This window comes from Panthera onca, chromosome A1, assembly GCF_046562875.1.
Source record: "Panthera onca isolate mPanOnc1 chromosome A1, mPanOnc1 haplotype 2, whole genome shotgun sequence".
Lineage (NCBI taxonomy): Eukaryota > Metazoa > Chordata > Mammalia > Carnivora > Felidae > Panthera > Panthera onca.
Genome location: NC_138339.1, coordinates 21,280,661 through 21,305,879, shown reverse-complemented (window position 1 = coordinate 21,305,879; position 25,219 = coordinate 21,280,661). Strand labels below are relative to the sequence as shown.

General features: G+C 34.6%; 1 long non-coding RNA gene and 1 pseudogene across 2 annotated transcripts in view; both read right to left on the bottom strand.

The window, feature by feature from the left end:
- The window catches only part of LOC144614691 (uncharacterized), a 296,020-nt gene that overhangs the window by 36,363 nt on the left and 234,438 nt on the right, over positions 1-25,219 (bottom strand). For both annotated transcript variants that reach the window (XR_013552672.1, XR_013552687.1), the window contains exon 4: positions 12,753-12,825. This is a non-coding gene — a long non-coding RNA (uncharacterized LOC144614691). The remainder of the gene's footprint in view (positions 1-12,752; positions 12,826-25,219) is intronic.
- LOC132680321 (transmembrane protein 179B-like) overlaps positions 22,167-25,219 on the bottom strand; it is a 45,530-nt pseudogene continuing 42,477 nt past the window's right edge.

Sequence of the window (25,219 nt, the reverse complement as noted above, 5' to 3'; positions counted from 1 at the left end):
ATTCCACTTTCAACAATAGCCAAATTATGGAAAAGAGCCTAAGCATCCATCAACTGATGAATGGATAAAGAAATTGTGGTTTATATACACAATGGAATACTACGTGGCAATGAGAAAGAACGAAATATGGCCTTTTGTAGCAACATGGATGGAACTGGAGAGTGTTATGCTAAGTGAAATAAGTCATACAGAGAAAGACAGATACCATATATTTTCACTCTTATGTGGATCCTGAGAAACAACAGAAGTCCATGGGGGAGGGGAAGAAAAAGAAAAGAAGTTAGAGAGGGAGGGAGCCAAAGCATAAGAGACTCTTAAAAACTGAAAACAAAATGAGGGTTGATGGGGGTTGGGAGGAAGGGGAGGGTGGGTGATGGGTATTGAGGAGGGCACCTTTTGGGATGAGCACTGGGTGTTGTATGGAATCCAATTTGACAATAAATTTCATATTAAAAAAATAAAAATAAAAATATGACAATTCTTGTATTAATTGTTCCAAAACAAAAAAAGAAGGAAAACTTTTTTTTTTAATTTTTTTTAAACGTTTATTTATTTTTGAGACAGAGAGAGACAGAGCATGAACGGGGGAGGGTCACAGAGAGAGGGAGACACAGAATCTGAAACAGGCTCCAGGCTCTGAGCTGTCAGCACAGAGCCCGATGCGGGGCTCGAACTCACAGACTGCGAGATCATGACCTGAGCCGAAGTCGGATGCCTAACCGACCAAGCCACCCAGGCACCCCAAAGAAGGAAAACTTTAAAACTAGTTTGAATTACATAACATTTTTATTAAACCCTAACAAAGATTACCCCACTGAAATACTGCATACCGACCTCAACTATTGATACAAATGCAAAATTCTTAATCTATTAGCAAACAGAATTTAGCAGACTGGTCAAACATGACCAAACTAGTTTGTACCAGAAATGTAAAAAAAGTTCCATGATGGAAAATAAATAATAATCACTCATCATATTAATAAACCTAATGAAAACCATATTTTCTTCACAAATGATGAAAAAGCATTTGACAAAATTCAACACATGTGCCGGATAAAGATTTGCAAATCAACAGGAACCACCTTAATGAGATGATACACATCTCAGCCCGAAAATCAACATCACACACAACAGAGAAACAATAAAACACCTGAGACACATCCTCTAAAGCCAAAACCAAAACAATAGTAGGAACTAACTACTGTGCTGGTTATTTATCAGCAATTAGAAATATCAGTTTAGAAATTAGAAATGTAACAATTGGGAAGAACAGGGAAACTGTGGCTAATCACCACTGATACAATTGTATAATGGAATGATTTTCAGAATCAAGTGAAATTACTATAAATAAGAGAATATAAGCAAGTAGTCAAGTATAAAATGAATTTATGGAACACTGCTTCCATTTTCTGTGTGTGTCAGATAAAAGATTCTACTTATTTATAATCATATGTATATACGTTAGCATATATATGTGTACATACATGTCAGGTAAAATATGTAATACAAGAAAAGTTCCATTTCACTATTAATATTCAAAAAGAATTCCATTAAAATGATATTTAATTAGAGTGGTGTTTTAAGCCGTGTTTTAGCACTATGCTCCATTTTCTTGACTTATGAATCTAATTAAAAAGTCAAGATTACTTGAGTTACTGATGCAATTTGGTTGTGGTGTCTGTCTCGGGGTGAGCAATCATCACTCTAAGAATGTTTTCTAAGTTCTCACCCTCTCTCTTCCCACCCCCTCTTGTGACACATCTGCCTCAGAAATAGCAAAAAGGAACAAAGCTTGAATTTGAAAAACAGCAGGAAGAGAGGCTCATTTGTTGTTGTACAAAGATTTATGTCAAGCAAACAAAAAGGATGCTAACCTCCTCTGGTGGACAGTAACGCCCCCATCTAAATGTTACCATGGTTGGTCTTACACTTTGAAAACTCTCACAGTCAGAATATTCACCACAGAATGGCAATCTGACAACTGGGTGTATTTCATGCCATTTATCTATAGAAAAGGCTAAAAATTGCCCCAAGCAGCCTCTGATAAACAGTACCTCTTCCTGCTAATATTTCCATTATCTGGTCTATTGCTCGACGAAAATATTTTTCCAAGAGATCAATACTATTTGTATTTTTTTTGTATTTAGAAAGTTATACAAAAATTAAAATATGATTCATGTAGTGATTGTGCAGAAATAATCCATGTAGCCTATCAGTCATCTTAATTTAAAAGTAGTGGCAGTTTCATTCTTAGAGCTTTGGACAGAGCATATGACAATGACACTTGAAACTGTGAAGAATGCAGCCATGTCTTCTGAATCCCGGAAGCAGGACTCTTGGTAACTTTTGTCAATGTATGTAATAAATCAGCTTTATTATCAATGTGATTCAATATTAAAATAAGTTACAGCATAGAGGATAAAATCATCAATTTTGAATCCAAGCTGCCTGGGTTTGAATCCTGAATACTCAACATATGACTGTGTGACCCCAGGCAAATTTACTTCACTTTCTTCACTCAGTTCCTCTGTCTGTGGAATGGGGATAATAGTAGTTAACTCTCCACAACAATGGATGTGAGAATTCAAGGATATAAATACGCTTCTGATTGCTTCAGATTTATCACCTAATCAGTGCTCTTAAGTGTCAGGTGTTTTTATTACCAGAATTAGTGTTACTATTATCCTCTTATCAGGATGTAGTACATAATAAATTGGTTAGCCACAGAGCACTAGAAAACAATAACGTTGCTTGGTTCTTTTAAGTTCAGTTTTGTCCATTTCTTGACATTAAACTAACACTTCAAAGCAGTCAATAAATTTTAGATTCTACAATTCCTTAAATAACCATCCTAATTGTCCTTCTAATTTGCCAGTCATAAGCTATTCCAATCCTCCATACATTTGGTTTAAAAAACAAAAGGCATCGTAGCTATCAACTTCAAGGTCAAAGTAGAAGACTGAGCACATTTGAATATATACCTACTTACTGCTCAAAGTACTTTAACATGGTTGGTGTATATTGAAAAAATACTTCAAAATACATTCCCAAATACAAAAGTAACAGAGAAATCTCCAGAACAAAATGAAGACAAAATCTGTAACACTGAATGTAGGAGAAATAAAATTACAAAATGGATGCTTGTGCAGACCTCAAAGCAGACATTAGAAGCTGTGGTTTGAAAGCCATTGTTACATAGGAGCTAGGGCCAATGCCTCAGAGTTCTATTGAGAGCCCACTCTGGGCTCCCTGTTGCAAATCAAGGAAGGATTATGCACAATAGGAACCAAACTAACTCTTTCAACCTTAGCCATGTTTGCAGGGGGAAAAATGTCATCTATTCCTCACCATGCTGATCTAATGTAATAATTGATTCAAGGCAGGAGAATATTTTAAGATCAGGACAATTAGCACACACACACACACACACACACACACACACACACACACAGAGGCTAAATATAAGCCACTGCTCCAAGGGATGTGCCAGTCACCTCCCAGGAAAGGTAATATCCAGGAAAGATAAACTTAGCCAAAAACACGGACACACACACGCACAGGGAGAAAGTTGAAAAAAACATAAAAAGCAGTCACTCCCAAGAATGTAAGAATTCATACCTAGTGTATAAAAGATTAAAGGGCAGTCTTAAAAGAACTCAATTTAAATATATTTAATATTTAAAAGAATAATATCCTTCACATTACCCACCGAACACAAATCAGGTATTAACAAAAGCCACATGTTTAAAATAATCAAGATAATATATATCACAATGATATTAATAATGGTTAAAGTATACTGAATGCTTAACACATTCCTCTTTTTCTAAGGCCTTTATATGCTATCTTTCATTTAATTGGTACAAAGCCATTGTTACTAGTCACATATTTACAAATGATGAAATGGAATCAAAATTATATATGGCAAATATAACTGGGAGTGTTTGAGAACATATTTAAATGCAAAATTTTTTAAATTCATTTTACATCAATCATCTACAAGAATTAAGGGCAAAAAACACCGTATTCTGTGAAGCTGCTTTTGTAGTAAGCCAACTTGGTAAAATTCAAGTGATCTGTCTTGATGCTGGAGGACTGTAGAGAACAGTCACCATGTCCCTTACCCTTCCTGCACATCCATGTTTCAGCTGAGTGTCTGACATAAATTGGGATTGGCTCTCACTGTGGGGAAAAACGTCCTTTCAGATCAACTCTTTAGAGAAAATTCATGAGCTCTGGAAGATGATTCTGTGATATATACATACACACACATACATACATACATACATACATACATATACATACACACAGAGATATAGTGTTTATTAATTTAACATTTCAAGAAATACATGCAGAATGATTCAGGCTGTAAATATCAGTATACATATTCCAGTGGCAAAGAAGAATCTGGATTTTAAATAAATGTATTCATTTTTTTCTTTTGTAGCTTTTCTATTTTATTTTTATTTCTAATTTTTTTAAACATTTATTATTGACAGACAGAGAGAGACAGAACATGAGCATGGGAGGGGCAGAGAGAGGAAGACACACAGAATATGAAGCAGGCTCCTGGCTCGGAGCTGTTAGCACAGAGCCTGATGCAGGGCTCAAACTCAAAAGCCACGAGATCAAGACCCGAGCTGAAGTCGGATGCTTAACTGACTGAGCCACCTAGGCACCCTTGTAGCTTTTTTATTTTAAAGTAAGGTGACAGCTTTCACCATTCATGATGCAGATGTACTTCAGGAGAGACCATAAGCAATCTTATCAACTGCATTACTCTGGAATGACACAATACGCCTCAAGATTCCTAGCAGAAGACATTCTTTTTCATTTACTGCAAATAATATATTAAAGCCATTTTTGTCATTTCCACAAATAATCAATGTTATTTTAGATAAATATAAAACTGTAATTTCTGATCTATTCATTTCTTTTCACCTCACCTACATTTACAGTAAATCATGTACTAGTTTCAAAAAGGACCAGATGAAGTTTGTTTACAGCAGTTACTCCCCAAACGTTGATTCTTTATTTCCCCCTCTTTGACACTCTCATTTTAGGGTCCCGGTGTCCCCTTACCACTTCCATACCCTCTCAACCTTTTTTTCCATTTCCCTTCCCCCATTATTTCCTCACAAAATACTGCTTTAGCCGACAGTGTGCATACACTTTCCTTTCCAAGGCGTGTTATTCATTATATTAAGGTGGAAACTAATTCATGGTCACATATTAACGGTTATTGGATAGCTGGTCAGCCCTTCTTTCAATTAATGTGTGAATCTAACAGGCATTTCCTAGCTGTCTTTTTCAACTGTACACCTTAGCCAACAACCCTTTCAGTTTGAGGCAGGAGTTATTTGAGCCACTGAAATATGTGAAAAATAATGTTTAAATGCTATGGCTAGATAATGAGCCAGCTACTTTGGGGAAACCACCAAACATACCCAAGCCAGCTTTTTTTTTTTTTTTTTTTCATCTAAATGGTAGTTGGCTCCTCCATTAGAGAAAAATTCAAGTGATAGAGCTCACCTTTTCCCGTGGCCCAGTACATGGTGATGGCCAGAACAGCCCCACACAATGCAATGAAAATAGGTGTGTGCTACCTATGTATATAGGCAACAAGTTGATTTTTTAATAACCCACTCTGCTAATTCTGAATTCAGAACCATAACTTCTACTGGAGTTAGGACACTATCCTTCTCCAATCTAAGCCATTTATTTTCACTATCTTGTAATTGCTTGCCTATTTCTCTATAAACTCTGCGAAGGAAAGCTGACTTTTTACTTTGTCTGCCATGACACCAGGCACAGGATTTGCAGTGCACGTGTTAGTACTATGGATGGAGAGGGGTCGCTTTAAGATCTCTCTCTACATTTTCCCTGCTCACATAAACCCAGTATTCATTACAAGTTTAAGTAGTCTAGAGTGTTTAAAAATCATTCACAGTTTGAGTCTGGAAACAGGCCCATTCCTACCACCTTCTTTGTTTTATTTGAAAATTTAGAACTTGTCAAAATTGCAAAGTCAGCTGGAAGTAAATGTCCCTGAACTAATGCTACTGTATCAGCATGTACACAACAGTCATGAACGGGTTTGTCTGGACGATATCCTTAAACCAGACATTAGTCCTTAAAGTCACATTTTCATGGTGATAAACCAAATTTTCTGTAACATCCCATTCAGAATCATCTGTATGTTCACAGAGGTGTAATGATCAAGTCCTCAGACAACAGAAGCTATAAGTCCAGTTACAACAAAATCAGGGATTTGCTTAGCTTTATAGAACAGTTAGAATCAGGAAGCCACTGCTTCTGTTAACACAGAAAATCCTCATTCCAGTGAAAAGTAACATTGGGTAGAGAATATATTTGAAATAGAGAAAATTCCCTGAGGTAACATGGCAGGTGAACTACAGGAATAATGAGCTTTGAGCAGGAAAACTTAGGCTCATTTGTAAGAAATAAATGACCAAAAAAAATATTATGAATTAGAAAAGCATAATCTGAAACAGCAGCTAGATATTTAAATTATTAAATACCATTTTAAATAGGGGTGATTTAAAAATATATGCATGAAGTCTGATGAATTCAGCTTTGACGTATGTAAATACAAGATGAATTAAAATGTGCTTTGAAAAAAAGAACAAATCATGTTGATTTAAAATATTGACTGTAAAAAATAAAAATAAATAAAAACTAACAAACTGATTACACGGTCACCTGGGTGGCTCATTTGGTTGAGCGTCTGACTTTGGCTCACATCATGATTTCATGGTTCGTGAGTTTGAGCCCCACATCAGGCTCATTGATGTCAGCACAGAGCCTGCTTTGGATCCTCTGTCCCCATCTCTCTCTGCCCCTCACCTGCTCATTCCCTCTCTCTCTCTCTAATAAACATTAAAAAGCTAAAAAAAATAAAAAGTGATTTTATATTGTTTGTCTCATGGTATTACATGATATTAAACTCCATATGAGGTGCAAGGTTGGAAATATTTAAAATAACAAAAAATCCTATGGTGAATAGATAAAACATGCAAACATATTTGGATAATGCATATAGATTTATTCTGTTTTTCACAGGTAAGAAACACCTAATCTGGACACAATAAACTTTCTTCGAATATATCATATAAAAAATACTGAGAAGTTTTATTCAAGAAAATATAACACCAAAGACTTTATCAACTTAAAAAAAAAAACAGCATAGGTTTTGTAATATTAGAACAAATGGAATATCACTAAAGAAAAAAAAGAAAGAATTTACCAATAAAAATTGAATTTGTGCCACACAGAAAAATATATTCTTAAATCAAAATGCGTATTATAAACTATTTTTATAAAGATAGGTCGTCTGTAATATGGGTGCTTAAAATGGGATTTTCCAACAAAAAGACCTCAAAGACACTATAGACCCTTTGAACTTCTTATGAATATTTTCCTATTCTTCCTCTCAATTTTTTTTCTCTCTTAGAATATAGTTGAATTGAAAGGAAAAATAGGCTCAACAAAAACTTGGAGCTATTATCCCAAGACTATTTACTTTCCAATTTTTATCATTTTACCTTTTACTGGATAATTCAACACACTTTGTTGATAAAAGAACAGAGATCAACAGAATTTGAAATGAATTAAAGATATGTTTATTTTAAATCTTGATATTTTGCATTATAATCATGAGTTGAATCAAAATCTCATCCAGATATGAAGTTTTAAAAAAGTGATGGGAAATAATTCTGTGACCTTGGTGACCTAATTTGCCTTCAACTAATTAATTCATTCCTTGTTGTAAAATTTTAAATATCAATTATCAAGAAGAGAAGGTTTTGAAGTGTATTTGGCAAAATTCCAAATATAAGACAAAGAAGCCATTTGAGAACTGTTGGCTTTTGCCTTGTTTGAATAAAACACTTAAATCCTAAGCCAACCATAAATAGCAAAAATAGGCAAATGTCCAAATATTAGAATTTGTTATGCACTTTTTAAAGGCTTCTACCACTTACTCTACATTCTTTCACAGGTGATTATATTCATTATCTCATATAACCTTCAAAAACACTTGATATAGTGGTTACCTATTTTTTTTTTTATTTTTACAAACAAGGTAACCAATACTCAGAGGAGTAAAGCCTTACCCAGGTGGATAGCACTGTATTTGACTCTTATATTGACTTCACTTGACACTTCAAAATGAAAGATAACTTGGAATATTAAAAAGTTAATAAAGATTAAAATGATCTCAATTTTCTTTATAGATCTTTAAAACATTAAGTGGATTTCTTCTGTTTTGCAACTTCTCTTCTAAAGTACAATGAACATCATTATTTCAGATTTATGCTTTTCATGGAGAAATAGGACTTCAATCAATAATCATCCATCTGATTTAAGGGCGATCTATCAAAATCATCCATCTGATTTAAGGAAGATCTATCATTTAAAATGTAGACAAATACATGAATCATTCCAGGAGATCTGTTATTTGTTAACTTTTGAGAAGCTGAGTTCAAATGTGTTTGGAAACAAAACTCAGAAGAAAAATATACTAATATTATATTTGCTCTTTCAGTACTAGTTTAGATAAAGTAGAAAATAATTTTTAATTGTGGGTTTTGTTATATCCCCTGATATTTTAATATTTTCTAGAACTTTAATGTCAATAAATACAAATAAAATCATGCAATTATAGCTAATTTTAATATTGATTAATAAAATATTAGATGAAATAGATACTAAATCTGTGTTGCTAAGGCACCTGGGTGGCTAAGTCAGTTAAGTGTCTGACTTCTGCTCAGGTCATGATCTCATGATTCATGAGTTCAAGCCTCACATCGGGCTCTGCGTTGACAGCGAGGAGCCTGCTTGGGATCATCTGTCTCCCTCTCTCTTTGCTCCTCCACCTCCTCTCTCTCTCAAAAATAAATAAACAAAAAAATATCTTTTACCAATAAGACAACAACTTATTCTAGGTTCTTAAGAGTCCTTATTTTAGAATTTTTCCTCTTGAAATAAAAAAAAAATGTAGAATGGGAGTAAAAGTGTCTTATTTCTTCCCACAAAAATTTTATACATTGATTTGTATAGGATTCAGACTTAATAAAAACATTTTGTATTTGTATACATGTATATTATCTCCATGCTACCATTTTAGACTGATTTTTTTCATTTGTAACTTCCCATGGTGATATAGTCTTAGATGCATTAAGACTCTATTACAGAATTTAGTAGTCACTACCTGCATTCTAAAATTGTATGATTATTCACAACTCTTTATGTCTTTGCTATTTGTTTGGTACATTTTGGGCAATTCGTTACCTAAAGGGATGCATTTAGTTTTGCTAAGTCAAAGAATTCTGTTAATTAAATACCTTACACTAAAAAAATTATATTTGTATAGCTGCCTTTGACTTTTCTGAAAGAAATGGGCAATGTTAGAATGGCAAATGGAAAAATTAAGTCAAAATGCAGAATGATGGATTATAGCTTAGATACTTGACTTATCTTGCTGTTATTACAACCATTCAATTAGAGTACTTGCCTCTTTGATCTAAGTACAATGCCAAATTCAGCCTTTCAAAATATGAAGGGTTGAGACCCACTTCTGTAATTAAAAATTTTCTTTAGGTTTTGCTTTTCACTTGTATTGTTCTCTGTGAGCGGATTTGAATTTTTAATTAGATTATAGTAAAGCCAAAAAATATGGCAACTATGTTTAGTGAAAGATTTCTGGACTCTGTTCCTCAGTGTTAATTGTAGCACTATATTTCTCTAGGTCTCTCAGTACTTCTGGACAACCATCTTTAAAGCTTTGATGTACTCACTTCTGAAGTCTGGCACCTAGACTTTCCTACAACCGCCCTTGAACTCCGGGAATCATTTGTTCACAAGAACAGAGGTTCCGAAGTACCTGAGAGTCTAGTCCACATTCTCAGTCTCCAATGACTGACTACTGCTGGAGCAGAAAAGCCCAGCTCTCTTGTCTGGAGTTGGGCCAAATTCTGAGGATAAATTACACCGCAGTGTTCTGCTGCTGCATGACCACACTGAAACTGGGACCTTGCCTAAAGTCACATGTGTTATTCGTATCTTTCTCTCTTGACCTGTTTCTCCCACTATCCTATAAGTTGTTCTTTTTCTTTTTCTTTTTCTTTTTGGAAGCAAATTCTTTACAAACCCGTTGCACAAGAATCATCATCTAAGTTTTTTCTGGGGAACCCAACTTACAACAATAATAATAAGTTTTTACTTTATTTCTTCCAAAGGTCAAGCACATTAATATGGATTGAGTGATAAATATGCACTGTAACTTCTAGTATGGAGACTACATTAGTGTTATTAGGTCAGGCTGAGGGTGACAGCAAACATAAAATAACAGTGAATTTAAAAAGATCAAAGTTTCTCTCTCACATATGTATGGGCAGCTTGGGGTCAGCATGAATTTTTTTTGAACGCCAGGGACCAATTCTCCCTCTATTTTCTATCTTGTTTGAAAGACTTAGACATTTCAGTTAAATGTGTTGATTGTGTTTTACAAACTTCCAGAAGGTACATTAGAATGGAGAAATAATTCCTTTCAGTTTAAAGGCACTTTTCAATAGTTTAGAAGACCACCTTGGGACTGAGATTATCATAAGGACAAACCTTGTGGCAAAGAAGGATGAGAAATGTACTTTACTTTGGGTGGTCATATGCCTAGTAAATTTTAACAGGGTGCTTTAAATGGAAATAATGGGACAATGAATATTAGGGAAGAAAGAAAAAAACGGACTTCATCTTTTTTCTTAAGTATCGAATTTACCATACAGGAATGTTTTAGACATTACAAAAATGTCAATTAAAAGTATTTCAAAGACTTCTTTATAACCAGTTAACTGCACTTTTGTTATTTTAGTTGAAGAAAGAAGCCAAAAATATAAAAATACAATAAATTTGAGGCAAATCTAAAAGGCATAAAAGTCTGTGAAATGGCTGCAGGTGACTTTTAAAGCTACTCAGTGTATTCTGGCATCCAACTCATTATCCCAAAAGTCTGCTTGAATGCAAGACTTCCTCTCCAGTAAAGATTCATTCTTGTTATATGACTCTAAAGAACTGTTTCAGCTCCTTAAATAGGCAGAAATGCTGGTTTCCTTTGTGTTGTGATTTTGCAGAAAGATTCACATGAATAAATATTTTGAAACCATCAACTCAGGTATCTAACATTCAGCAAGTCTGTTCAGAAATATGTTTACTGAGAAAATTACCATTTTACATACAAAAAGACTCTGTATCTAGAAAAAAATATTTCATTGGGATGACAAATGTTCAGTTTCAGTCTGACCTCCAAGAGAGTCTCAGAAACCCTAACACTAATTCTTTCATTAGGTTTGCAGAGAAATTTACCTAATTAATACAGTCTATTTAATAAAAATATGGTTTAAAATAAGTTTCACTTAGCTTTTTAAGAGCTTTAAACTCCATGAAGACAAGGGTTATGGGATCTTTTATATTCACATTTTATCACCAGGACTTAAAATAGTGCCTTGCCTGAAGTAGAAATGTGATGTTTGTTGAATTAAGTATTAATACAGAAATGTGTTAATGGATAAGGAGTACACACTAGTATTTTAGATTATTCAGCGATCCAAAGTAAGAGAAGGAGTATCTCATTACACTAGCTAGGGAATTCCAGTGGTGAGAAATCCAAACTGTGAGCTTAGGTTTACTTCCTCTGCAAATGTTAAAATCATTTTCTTTTTGACCCAAATAGTAAAGGAAACTTGAAAATTAGAACATACATCTTCTTGTTTGTCTTTGTTTATTTATTTTGAGAGAGAGAGAGAGAGAGAGAGAGAAGGAGAGGGAGGGGCAGAGAGAGAGGGAGAGAGAATCCCAAGCAATGCAAAGTCCTCACTATCAGTGCAAAGTCCAATACAAGGCTTGATCTCAGGAACCATGAGATCATGACCTGATCCAAAATCAAGAATCAGATGCTTAACTGACTGAGCCACGAAGGCACCCTGAGAGCATGTATTTTCTAAAAGCCATGATACTCATGCTTAGTGTCTGTTATCTGTGTGACACTCCAAATTATAAAAAACATGGAGATTGACACCATAACTGTATTAATGTATGCATAGTGTTATAGACATTTTCATGACACAATGGAGGGTTTAGCAACTATTTTTTTTTGATGAATAAATAAAAGTTAAATTAATGAAAGGCATAAGAAAGCTAAAAGAACTGGAAGGTTTACTGAGAGTATAAAGAAATACATGTTCAGTCATTAGAGATTACACTCTCGAAAGTATTCTAGATTCAGAATATAGACGTTACTTCAGCTTCCTGGTGAGACTCAACTTGAGTCTTCCAGGCAACACTCCCAGATCTACAAATAGTATACGTAGTCAGATTTCAGAGGTAGAATGGTAAAGGGCACTGAATGGTCTGTGGATTAAGTCCCATGATAGAGTTAGAATCCAATCAAGATTTATCTGGACAGAGAAGATTCAAATAAGCTATGACTGGAAAATGAAAAACAGAATTGAATACAGCCAGTAAGAGTCTAAACCACTGGGAGAAAAGACCTAGAAGAAGGGCCCTCCAATGTATACAGCATGAAATACAATCACTCAAACTCTGCAATATCTTCACATATGTTTGCATACCTCCAAAATGTGTTACGTGTGTAGTGTTGTCTGTAGTTTCTAAGAGATGGCAGTATGCGCTTGTCCATGCTTATAAATAGCAAGATTGGGGGGGGGGGGGTCTCTCACCTTTATCACTGAACCCAGTATTCACTCTTCAACAAGTTCTCTGATCTTATTCTCTGATAGAATGCCAATGTTGCTTTAGAGAAAGATAAAAAATAATCAGCCTTTCATTAGGGATACTAACTAAAAAAAAAAAAAAAAGGATTCAAGTTGGGAATTTATAAATTCCCAGTAGAAATATGGATGCAAAAGTCTGTTCACGCGTAAAAAAAATCAGCCATGGCTTTACAGTATTGTTATATATCTAATGGTTGTCCTCTGTGTGAAATAAGTACAATACGAATAATTCAAATGTACTAATTATGTAGTAATCACCTATTATGTGCCTGGACCACTTACTTGCTTTCAATATAGGCAGATCTTCACTTATCAGGTGCCGGTTATTTGACCTAATTAGTATGCTTATGCATATTTAGCTTGTTCTTTTGTTTACCTAAAAGATAAGTAAAACATTTATAGAATGACTATAAATTTAAAAAAATAATGAATCTAACATATGTTGCTTTTTAAATACTTGGAGAATCATGAAACATATATTTTCTAGTAGTTTTAGAGTGATCTTAAATTTTCAGTTGAACAATAGAAGATGGATTAGAATTCTTCGAAAACAATCTCGTTTTATTGTAACCAGTGCAAGAAAAAGAGAAAATAAAATAATCCAGGCCATTAGTCTTGTCGTTAATTTTTGTAATTTGGCAAGAGCCAATTATGACTGTATTATTTGACAATATTTTATTATCACAAATAATTTGGAAAGCAAATTACCAAATATGAGAAAATTGTGCAATTGTTGCTATTTTCATTAAAACCTGTGATATACTATTCTGACAATTCAATATCAAGGAAAGTAACTTTTACCTCCACAATTATTTTGTTCAGAGGTTTTCACCATATTGAAGGAAGTATAGCCAACTACTATATCCACAATATATGGTTTGCTTCAATGAAGTTACGGCTCTTTAATGAACATAATTTGAATTGATTTTAAGTATGAATTTCAAAGATACTCTTATATTTGGATTATTTTTTATAGAAGACAAAATAACGTAAGATGAATACAAATGTGATCAGAGATGTATAATGGCCACTCAATCATAGTCACCCATGGTGAGAAGAAATTTCATGGAGTGAGAATCAAAAGGCATTGCTTGTCTTCCCCTTAAAATGAAAATCTACTGGCCAGAATGAGAATGGGTTGCTCACAGGCATGCCTTAATTCACTGAATAATGACTATGCTTTTATGGCAGAAATTCAAGTCAGATGAGGGCCTGAAAGAGTACTCAGTGGGAAGTAACCGTACTTCCCTGGAGATGATGAACTTTGGAACTGAGGTAAGTTGAGGAAAAATGGAAATCAGGCATCCTACTGTATCTGTAGCAAGCATTCACACTGATAATGTAATAGATATTGATGCCTGCCCACAGAGATGAATGGTGAAAGAAGAAAAGAGACATTTTTCAGCTCTTCTTGATTCCATATTATTCTTCTCATGAGTACTGCTTGAAAGCTAATGAAATGATTCAAGAACACCATTACCTCTGGAATGTATCTAATTGGATAAATTGCAGCAGGTCATGGTCCCCACTGATGGACAGGTAGGTACAGTTATGTCATATGTTTGTTTAAGGAAGCCTTAAAATGTTCAGTGAATTTTGTTATTTTTGAAAGACTATGATAATAATGCTTTTATCCTTATTTCTTTAGACATGTATTGGTATTTCAAGCACTATATCCAAAACCTATCATATTCTATTATCAGTGAAAAACTATAAAGTAACACCTACCTTAAAATAAGGAAAGAAAATAAAGCCTTTGTATTCTCTATAATGTTTATCTGGTGGAGTTGTTCTTCAGAAAACAAAACTTTAATAACCTAATTTTGGTTTAGTTTCTACAGAATAATTTTCTTTATGCTATCTACCGGTAAGTATATTACACCACCGTATGAAAAAAATAACTGGACAGGTGCTCTATGTTATTTTAATATCTAACAAAAATTATACTTGTGGTTAAATTTTTAATGTCAAAATATAAGGGTTTTCCAATGCAAATCCAGTCAAAATATATGATGTGATGGAAGAAAATGGGCAATTTCTATAAAAATAATAGGAAAAATATTCTAGATTTTCATGATCTTACTCCTGTTGAATTCTACATCATTTTCTATAAGGTCAAATTCTATGTCATTTTCTGATTGATTTGCAAGATATCTTATCATTTTGGATTTGGTACTGTTAAAGTAACTATAAAAAAGAGGGTGAATGATGATTTTACTTCAATTTCAAATAGGACACAATTGTTTTCACTTCTCAACATTATAACTGTAAAATATTATATTATGTATAGTATTTAAACTATGCATATGATATTCTACAATTATTTTAAATAAAAATTTAGTAATCTGAAACTTGTGAAAGTGATTTCATGTTTTGATATTAGTGAAAAAGTGAATTATTCTATATATGGACAGTATCCTATTTAAATGAAACACAAGTATATATGTGCAATTAACATGCATGGATGTTCAGAAACCTCTGACAGAATTCATGCTTGTGTGTGTACAAACACACACACAGATAAGAAAGGTAGCAACGTGCCAAATCTCACAAATAATGCCTTCTAATCAAATTACATTATAACCATATTACTGATATAAATTATATATTTGGTATTTTATTTTATTTTATTTTACACTAGTAAGTTGTTTAGAATAGGACTAAAGTTTTAGCTCTGAGAGAATTAAACAAAAGGAAATTGACCTGTGAGTCATTCAATCTTATGAGAAGAGTGCTGGATTGTCTTGTTCAAGTTACTTTTACCTGGGGAACAAGTGGACCCAAAGCCAGAATATCCCCGACAGCCAGGAGGCTACAGAGATACCTGATAAAGGGAAGATATAAATTTTTCCCCACTGCACACCTATGGTATTGATGGTGATTGTCATTCATTGGGAATGTGGGGGACTAAGAAAGTTCTATCTCCATCTGGGAGCATTTTATTCTATCTTCTGCTACATGTAGCTCAATACATACAAATATGCTTCCATATCCTCTTTCATAATGGATGCCTACTTATATTTTAATTATATTGGATGCCATTTTTCCATCAATACTATAACAGACCCACCTTGAAGGTGACTTTGATGTATATTTTATGATCTGGAATTATGATTAACATAATCCATATAGTTTATCAACCATAATATTCTTAAAATATTCTCCATAGAAAAGAAATAAAATAAAAACACAGATTATTTTCTGTTACTTCTGTTCTATATTTTGCCAAAGGACCGATAAATATTCCTCTGATATATATATCATAAGAGGATAAATATTCCTCATATATGTGTGTATATATATATATATATATATATATATATAAATTGATGAGTAAGTTAGTATATAAGAAAAGGAAAATTCAGTGTTCCAAACAACTAATAAAAGAGTTTGTTATTTTTATCAATAAAATGCAACGTATAGGTATTTTTAAATTTCTAGAAATCCCAAATGATATACTAAAAAACCTAAAGTTTTCCAGAATGGAGTTTCCTCAAAAAACTAAAAATAGAACTACCCTACAACTCAGCAATTGCACTACTAAGTATTTATACAAGGGATACAGGTATGCTGTTTTGAAGGGACACATGCACTCCCATGTTTATAGCAGCACTATCAACAATAGCCAAAGTATGGAAAGAGCCCAAATGTCCATCGATGAACACACACACACAATGGAGGATTTCTCGGCACACACAATGGAGGATTACTCAGCACTCAAAAAGAATGAAATCTTGCCATCTGCAACCACGTGAATGGAACTAGAGGGTATTATGCTAAGTGAAATTAGTCAGTCATTGAGAGACAAAAATCATATGACTTCACTCATATGAGGACTTCCAGAGAAAAAACAGATGAACATAAGGGAAGGGAAACAAAAATAATATAAAAACAGGGAGGGGGACAAACTATAAGAAACTCATAAATATGGAGAACAAACTGAGGGTTACTGGAGGGGTTGTGGGAGGGGGGATGGGTTGAATGGATAAGGGGCGTTCAGGAATCTACTCCCAAAATCATTGTTGCACTATATGCTAACTAATTTGCATGCAAATTTAAAAAAATTAAAAGCTAACCAAAAAAACCCTAAAGTTTTCTAGCTTTATAAATACAAAAAAAGAAAATGTGTCTTTTCCTTAGCTTGATTATGTGCTCTTGTACAGGGTTACAATAATTGAATCTAATTCTGGCATTGTAACAACAAGAGTCAACTTAACAGGCTATTTATTTATTTTTATTTTATAAACCTTTGTAAACATTTACTCAGTTCAAACTTTTCAATGAACTAGATTAATAATCTATTACCAATAATAACATTTATATGAAAGTATAAATCACCTACGTTGCCAATAAAATAATGTAAGCAAATATAACAGGTATGCAGTTGTTCTAATAGACGGTATGTCTTTGGATATGAGTTTATATAATACTATAATTAAAATATATGATAAATACCTGATAAATACATAATAAAATACAGATATAAAAATACATTAATTGCCATTCCAGGAGCATTTCCTATGCATATTCTAAGACCAGTAGTGCAAAGGAGCATTACCACAAGGCCTGTCCTTAGGGCTTTATTAAAAAACAAAATAGTAAAAACAAAAAAAAATTAAAATCATTTCATAATAAACTCACATTCTATGACAAGTTTTCAATATATTCCTACAAATTCTGTCTTTTAGGCTCACAACTTAGCTTTGACACTATATTTCATAGAATCGTCTCTGTAGAGGCCTAACACACAACTTTAGTATTCCTTAATTTCTTATAGTAGCCTAGATTATAATTGTGCTTAAACATGTACAGTATGCAGCTAAATTCCATCAACCTAGGGTCACAAAGATCGCAACCTCAATTTTATTGTGATTGTTTTACCAATCCTTTCCTTGACCCTATCCTTGTACCTATAACTGAATAATTGTGGTTGATCTGAATAAACAAAATAGACTTAAACTAATCTTCCTTTTCCCATGGTTAAAAAACCACAAAGAGACATCAAATGTCATTGTATATACTATGCTTTCTGAGGAAAGAAAGCATTTAATTCAACTAGAACACTATATCCAGAGATTCTGATTAAGATTTTATTACACTTTAAAATGACGAGAGTCAGCTTTTAAGGAAATTTCTTTTATTCTGCAGATTGTCCAAGCCCTTATTTACATAAAGCTACAATTTACAGATTTGGCAAGTATAAAATTCTGCATGCACTCATCAGCAGACATTAGTACTTAGAATTTAAAGCCACAAATTTTTTGATGATAACCAAACTTGGTACTTTTGAGTTTCATCATATAATTACATAAATATAATGTGTTATTATCTTAAAAAGAAACTCCAACAAAACATGTGTATTGTATTAAGTTATTCATAATTCCTTGGGTAGCACTCACTACAGCCATATTCTATGTGGATGCTGAATAATTTAACAATGGAATTGACCTTTTCCGAGGAAGAACCACCTTTACAATTTAACCTGTCTCTAAAAAGTTAAGGTTTCATGTTTTAAAAGTGTGGACTATGTATTAGGGTAGAAAATGATATGCTATAGTGACAGGCAATGTAAAGATGTCTATAGCAGGGGCTCTGTTCTCAAAGCACCCTGGGATCCAGGCTGACAAGGATTCTACCACCTTGTCATAACAACATCTGGACCACGTGGGATGCCTCACTTGCTGCAACAGGGAAAGACAAAGGGAGAACCAAATGTTTCCTTTTCCCTATGTCCTCTTCAAGTGAGCTACATCATTATCATTCAGAGCTCACTGGCCAATATAAGAAATATGACTTTGCCAAAGTACAAGGAAGACAAAAAAATGTAGTGAAAAAAAAGAATATTTGGTGAGTACTCTCACTGTAATAATTTGTACAGCCCAAAAAGAAAAGGGGGAAATAAAAAAGAAGTCACAATTTATAATACAGATGTTCCTACGCTAAAAGGTAAAATGATTTGAAATATAATAAAGGGCTTCAAATATGCATAATTATACTTTGTATTTACATGTCTGTATCCTGATTTGGCTAACAGTAAGTGCTTAACTAAACTGATTTCATAATAGATATTAACCCTTTCACATAATATTCCAGATGATTTTCTCAAGATCCCTGTGGCAGAAATTTAAGAAATTATCTGTTCTGTGATTGAGAAGGTTCTCCTGAAAGAGAACTAAAAGCAATTTTCCCAAAAATTCTCCTTAACCCCCACAACACTCAACTTTCTGTAATGAAAAATAGGATTATAAATCATCTTCCACTCAATTTACCATGAATAAAATTGAAATTTACAAATAAATGTACAAATTTTATCCAATAATAAATTACAACTGCCTCCAGTAAAGATAAGAAATGAAGCCAAAATGAGCTCTTGAAATTGTGAAATACATGTTTGTGTTAAATAAATCAGCTAAACCCTTATGGATGGGCAGTAGGCGAGGTAAGCAGCAGAAATGGAGATGAAAAAGGGTGGAAGAATATGTTGATATAGAAAGTCTCTAAAACAGCTTTTACAAATTAAAATTTGTAACCATTCCTTAAGGAAAAAAAACTACAAGGCTACAAAAATACTACAACTCTGGAACTTTAATAATAAAATGATGCAGGAAAAGCAAGCAAACATTCACATTTTGCCACTAGGAATAGAAATTGTTAAAATGTTCATTTGGAATTAATTACATCATGGTTATCAAAATTCCTACATGGCATATTGCACTAGTCCTAATAACGCATGCACATTTGTAGAAAAATTTGTGAAGATGTTCAACACTGCATTGATTTTTTTTAATGTTTTTATTTATTTTTGAGACAGAGAGAGACAGAGCATGAGCAGGGGAGGGGCAGAGAGAGAGGGAGACACAGAATCTGAAGCAGGCTCCAGGCTCTGAGCTGTCGCACAGACCCCGACGCGGGGCTTGAACTCATGGACTGTGAGATCATGACCTGAGTGAAGTCGGATGCTTAACCAAGTGAGACACCCAGGTGCCCCATCATTGATTTTCTATCAAATGTCATGAAGGGGTTCAGGACAGCACTCCCTCTCCCCAGAATATGCCACTGTGACATGTGAGTTATTTTGATCTGAAGACGCTTAAGGATTCTGGGTGCTCAAGACAAATTTTTGTCCCTCCCAAAACCACACAGAAGTACAGAATTTGGGAAGGGGGGGCGTCCCAGAATAAGAGTTATTAACAGAGATAGATATTTTCTGAATGACCCATCTGTAATGGCAGGACAAACATCTAACTGCCAAACACCTGCTCTTCTCATCTCCCTGTGAAGTTGCATTCCTTTCCCTGAAGTCCCAGACTCCTGTCCCCTTCTCCTTAGTTGAGGAAGACATATATATCTCATTTTGCCTGTCTTTGGAATTTCTAAGTCTGTGTGGATTCCCCAGTGAATATGCTATGGGATGTGATTCTCTGCTGTTGAACTGCCTCATGTCAATTTGATTCTTAGTCCAGCTAGAAGGACCTTTGAGGGGATAAGATTATTCCTCCCCAGCAGTCACAAACAACTTTAAAAAAGAATAAAATAATGAGGCATTATTTTATGAAATACTACCAAGTTGTTAAAGAAAGTTGCATATAAGTAACTTTATGTGGAAATATCCCTGGCAAGGAAGACTCACAAAGGCATAGGGTTAAGTACTTGGTAACAATACCATCACAGCTAATTTTATTGGGTTCTTTCTCCATATGGAGTATTATTATATCCACCCCAAGTATATTACACTTACATCATCACAATGACTATGCAGTGTAGATAAAATTATAACCCTTCTTTTACAGATGAGAAAACTAAGTCACTGAGACATATTTCTGGGTCTTGCTTAAGGTTGCAGAACTAGTGAACGGTTAACCTGAAAACCAATCAAGGCAGCCCGCTCCCAGCCTGTGTTATTCACATTAAGAGATTATCTCCGGGGGGGGGGGGGGGGGGGGAAGAAAGAAAGGAAGGAAGGAAGGAAGGAAGGAAGGAAGAAAGAAAGAAAGAAAGAAAGAAAGAAAGAAAGAAAGAAAAGAAATGAAAAGAGGAGACACTTAAAGAGAAAAAAAATCCTATTTATACGGGAAAAAAATGCCTGTAGCTATACACTTGCACAAATGTTTTAAAAAGAAAAAGAGGGATGCCTGGGTGACTCAGTTGGTTGGTCGTCCAACTTTGGCCCAGGTCATGATCTCGCGGTTTGTGAGTTCATGCCCCACATCGGACTCTGTCCTGACAGCTCGGAGCCTGGAGCCTGTTTCAGATTCTGTGTCTCCCTCTCTCTCTGCTCCTTCCCTGCTCTCTCTCGCTCGCTCTCTCTCAAAATAAATAAACATTTAAAAAAATTTAAAGAAAAAGAATGGGAAGATAAACATCAAAATTCCACCTGATGAACCAAAATATAGGCTTCATAATAGCTGCTGCTGTATCTATTTTATATGCTTTCTTTTCTAGCAACAGTGCCTTGTTAAGCCTTAGATAAATGCTTGTTGCTGGTTAATGAGTCATGGGCTAATATATACACAGTACTTAACTTTCTGTAAAGGAACGTATTGGGAAATGTGAAGGAAAGCATGGTGGCATGCTTTACTTCTTTTATGTTTTGATATTATTTGAATTCCTGAAAATGAGACTATATTATTACTTATATAATTTTATGCTATATTAACAGATTTGGAAACTATCTCTAATGACAAGCAAGTTAGAGTTTCTTAAATATTTTAAGTTCATGCCTTTTAGTGGGTAAGATTTTCAGACCATCTTTAGTATTAAAAGAAACACAAAACTTAACAGGCTCTGTTTTGTATTAAGGACATGGTTTATTTAATTTAATAAGCAGTTAAACCTGAATGACTTAATATATTAGCTTAGATGTTTGACATATGTCTCTATTTCCTTTGAAAATTTAGAATACCCTGGGCACCTTTTAAGTTCACTGAGGCTTGGGGGGGGCTGGTAAAAAGTAACTTTAATGCATTTGGGAACTACAGTGTTATAACGATATTTAAATTCCTTAAATAAATATTTTAAATGTACATTTCTATCGTCATGTTCACGGGCACAAGCTTGCATGCAAATTTATTTCCTTAGAACATCATGCCTGCTTATGTTTTGCATTTATTTCTCTTGTAATTATTTATTTGTAATTTTAATCTCAAATATGTTTTGGGGGATGTTTTGTTTGTTTGTTGAAGAAAGTAATGTAGTATTTTTTACAAAAACAGCTACAGGAAGAGGTGGAAGGGGCCTATCATCATGTTTCCCTCATGGAGGGGAAAACGGTGCCTAGAATAAACAGGGCCATGTGGGGGCAAGAGGATTGCAGGCACTTGGGCAGAGTCTTTGGCTGCAGGAAGCATTCTTTGGTTACTCTCAAGAACGGGAAAGAAGTAGCCCAAGGAAAGCCTCTGTCTCAGAGCTCCATTCAGGGTCCCCTGCTCTACAGGCTGGTAAGGGGTGGCTTCAGACTTCCAGTGCACCACCTGCAGCACCAAAACCACGCACCGCACAATACAAGATTCACCTAAGAAGAGGTATCAACATTGTGTGGATTGGAGCAAAACTGCAGAGCAGTTTCAGGGGACGTCCGTGGAAAGTTCTGGGCTTCAGAGTAGCTAATCGTAATGTTCAGGGACATGACAGATTTGCAGAGAATGAGTGCCAGATGGAAGGATACAGGCACTGAGGCCAGGAAGATGGCTATAGCTAGGATGGCCAGTGCAATGCGGAGTCCTAAGGGGCCTCTGAGGGAGTCTTTGATGCAGTTGCTGTAGACCCAGAAGAGCAGAAGCAGGAGACAGTAGGGGGGGTGGGGGCAGGAGGCCAGAGACCCCAGCCGCAAAGTAGCAGAGGGATGGGGCCGAGGATTACAATAAGGCCAGGGAGGAGCCATTCAGGGTGACGGTGCCATACAGGGGACAGCAGCCACTGAAGAAACCTTGGGTCCAGGTCAGCATCGCGGCTGCCATGGCCCCACGCAGGAAGGAGGCTTTGAAGAGTAAGAACTTGAAACGCTGCATAATGCAAAGCGTAATGGTGAGCAGAGTATTTTTTCTAGAATATGATGGATATCATAAAAATTTTAGACTCAAAACAAAGTTATATTTATATTTTAAAATTCTTAAATTGTTTAACTTAGATTTGTTAAGTAATTAACTTAAAATTGAATAATTAACAGAATTAGATATTTTTGCTGTTAATAATGTTAATATCAATGCTCAAAATGTATTTTTTTAAGTTTTAATGGTAACGATTTTGTAAGGGATATGATCCCTTCTCAACCTGAATAGTAACTGGCTATTTTATGATAAGTTTCTTCTGTTTTTAGGAAAATAGGTTCAATGTATAGTTCTTTAGAATGTGGCTTATTGTTTTCATGACATTTATTTCTATATCAATACTTATAATGTTAACATGTCAAAATGAAGTATGAGCTTGATAGCATCTATAATAGCTTCTTGAATAGTGACTCTTCTAAAAATAAAGACACAGATGAAGGCTATTTCACATTTCATTATTTTAAAAATGTATTTTGTTTTCCTTATAATGTGTCATATTTTTACAATGTGGAAAAGCCATAAGCCTGCCACCACATAAGACTTCCCCAAAAATTAAACAGTGACTATAGTTAATGATGACATTGACACAAAATAGCATTTTGAAAGCCTTGTGAGTTTTTCTATTAGTGAACATTCTATATCAAAGGACAAAGTTCAGTCCATAACTGATGCATAACTTAATAGGAGTATATCCACAAATGAGTTAAATTCTCTGTAACTACTCCCTGAGACATTAAATAAAGACAGTATCATCTTCCTCACAAAGTCAATATCATGGGGTCAACTGAGGTAAACCTTATCACTAATGTCTGGCACAAGAAAGTCATTAAGCTAATAAGCACATATTTTTTTAAAAAAAAATGTTTATTTTTGAGAGAGAGAGACAGAGAGACAGAGCATGAGTAAGGAAGGGGCAGAGAGAGGGAAACACAGAATCTGTAGCAGGCTCCAGGCTCTGAGCTGTCAGCACAGAGTCCATCACCAGGCTTGAACTCACAAGCCCTGAGATCATGACCTGAGCCGAAGCTGGACGCCTAACCAACTGAGCCACCCAGGTGCCCCAATAAGTACATAATTTTTAAAAAGTTTAAGTAATATAATACCATCTTATAAAGTTGCAATTTATTCTTATTTCTGAGAAATTAAGTTGTTCATCTGTCATTTGGCCTAACTGGCTGACATTTCACCAATATTTACTGAGGAAAATATTTACCCATAATTTTCAACTGTGTCAGTCAACATAGTAAGCACTGGAGATATATAACTGAGCAAGACAAAGAAGGCTTTGCCTACCATGGAGCTTCTTTTTCCAGTATGAGTCTGAAAGTCAGGGATACAGAAAATGAATTACACACAAAATAAATGTGATACTTCAGAGAATGATCAATATGGTGATAAATTAGCATGAGAAAACTGGTGACTGGGAAGTTACCTTAAATAGAATGATCAGGGTAATGAGGTAACATCTGAACTTAGGGCTTAATGATGAGAAAGAACCAGTCACATACACATCCTAGGGAAATACATTCCCATTCAGAGGAAACAGCAGAAACAAAGACTGAGAGATGGGAAGAAAGCAGACATAACCAGAAGGAAGAAGAATGCTAATGTAGCTACAACACGGTAAGGAAGGTTACAGAGATGTTACTGCAGGAGGAGGCAGGTATCAGATTTTTAAACCATGACAGGAAGGTTGGATTTGTTCAAATTCCAGTAGCAAGCCTTTGGGTAATTTTAATCAGGTGGTTGACATGATTGAATCTATTTAAAACAGCAATCCAAATCCAACTAATTGTTAGGCTCTTGTATTAATCTAAGTAGGAGAAAATGGATGTATAATAAATAGAATTAGTGGAGACAGAGGGGACTAAGCTCATTTGGGAAATATTTTGGAGATAGAACCAAGAAAATGAATTTTCTGAAGGCAGTACATGAACAGATACATCCAGGGTAATTTTATGCTGTAACAGAATGCTGATTTTATAACACGAAAATGGATCAACAGATCCATTTCATCAGAAAGGAAGCGGAAGAGAGAAGTTCAAGTATCCTACTTCATGCATGTAAAATACGGGTAACTATTACGTTTCCAAAAGAAGATTCTAAGTAACCTGGAAATATGGACATATAAGTATGTAACTCCTAGGAGATATCAAGATTGTTTCTCTCAATCTGCAAATCACCAGAATATAGCATATTTCAAAGCCTTAAGGATGGATGGCATTATAGAAAAAAAAAAAAAAAAAAAAAGCCCAGCTGACGCCCTAAAGCAGTCTAGTATTTTGAGGCCTAAAAGGAAAGCCTCAGTTGTAGTTGGGGAATAAAGCAAATAATCAAGATATTCTATTGTCATTGATGCCTGGGATT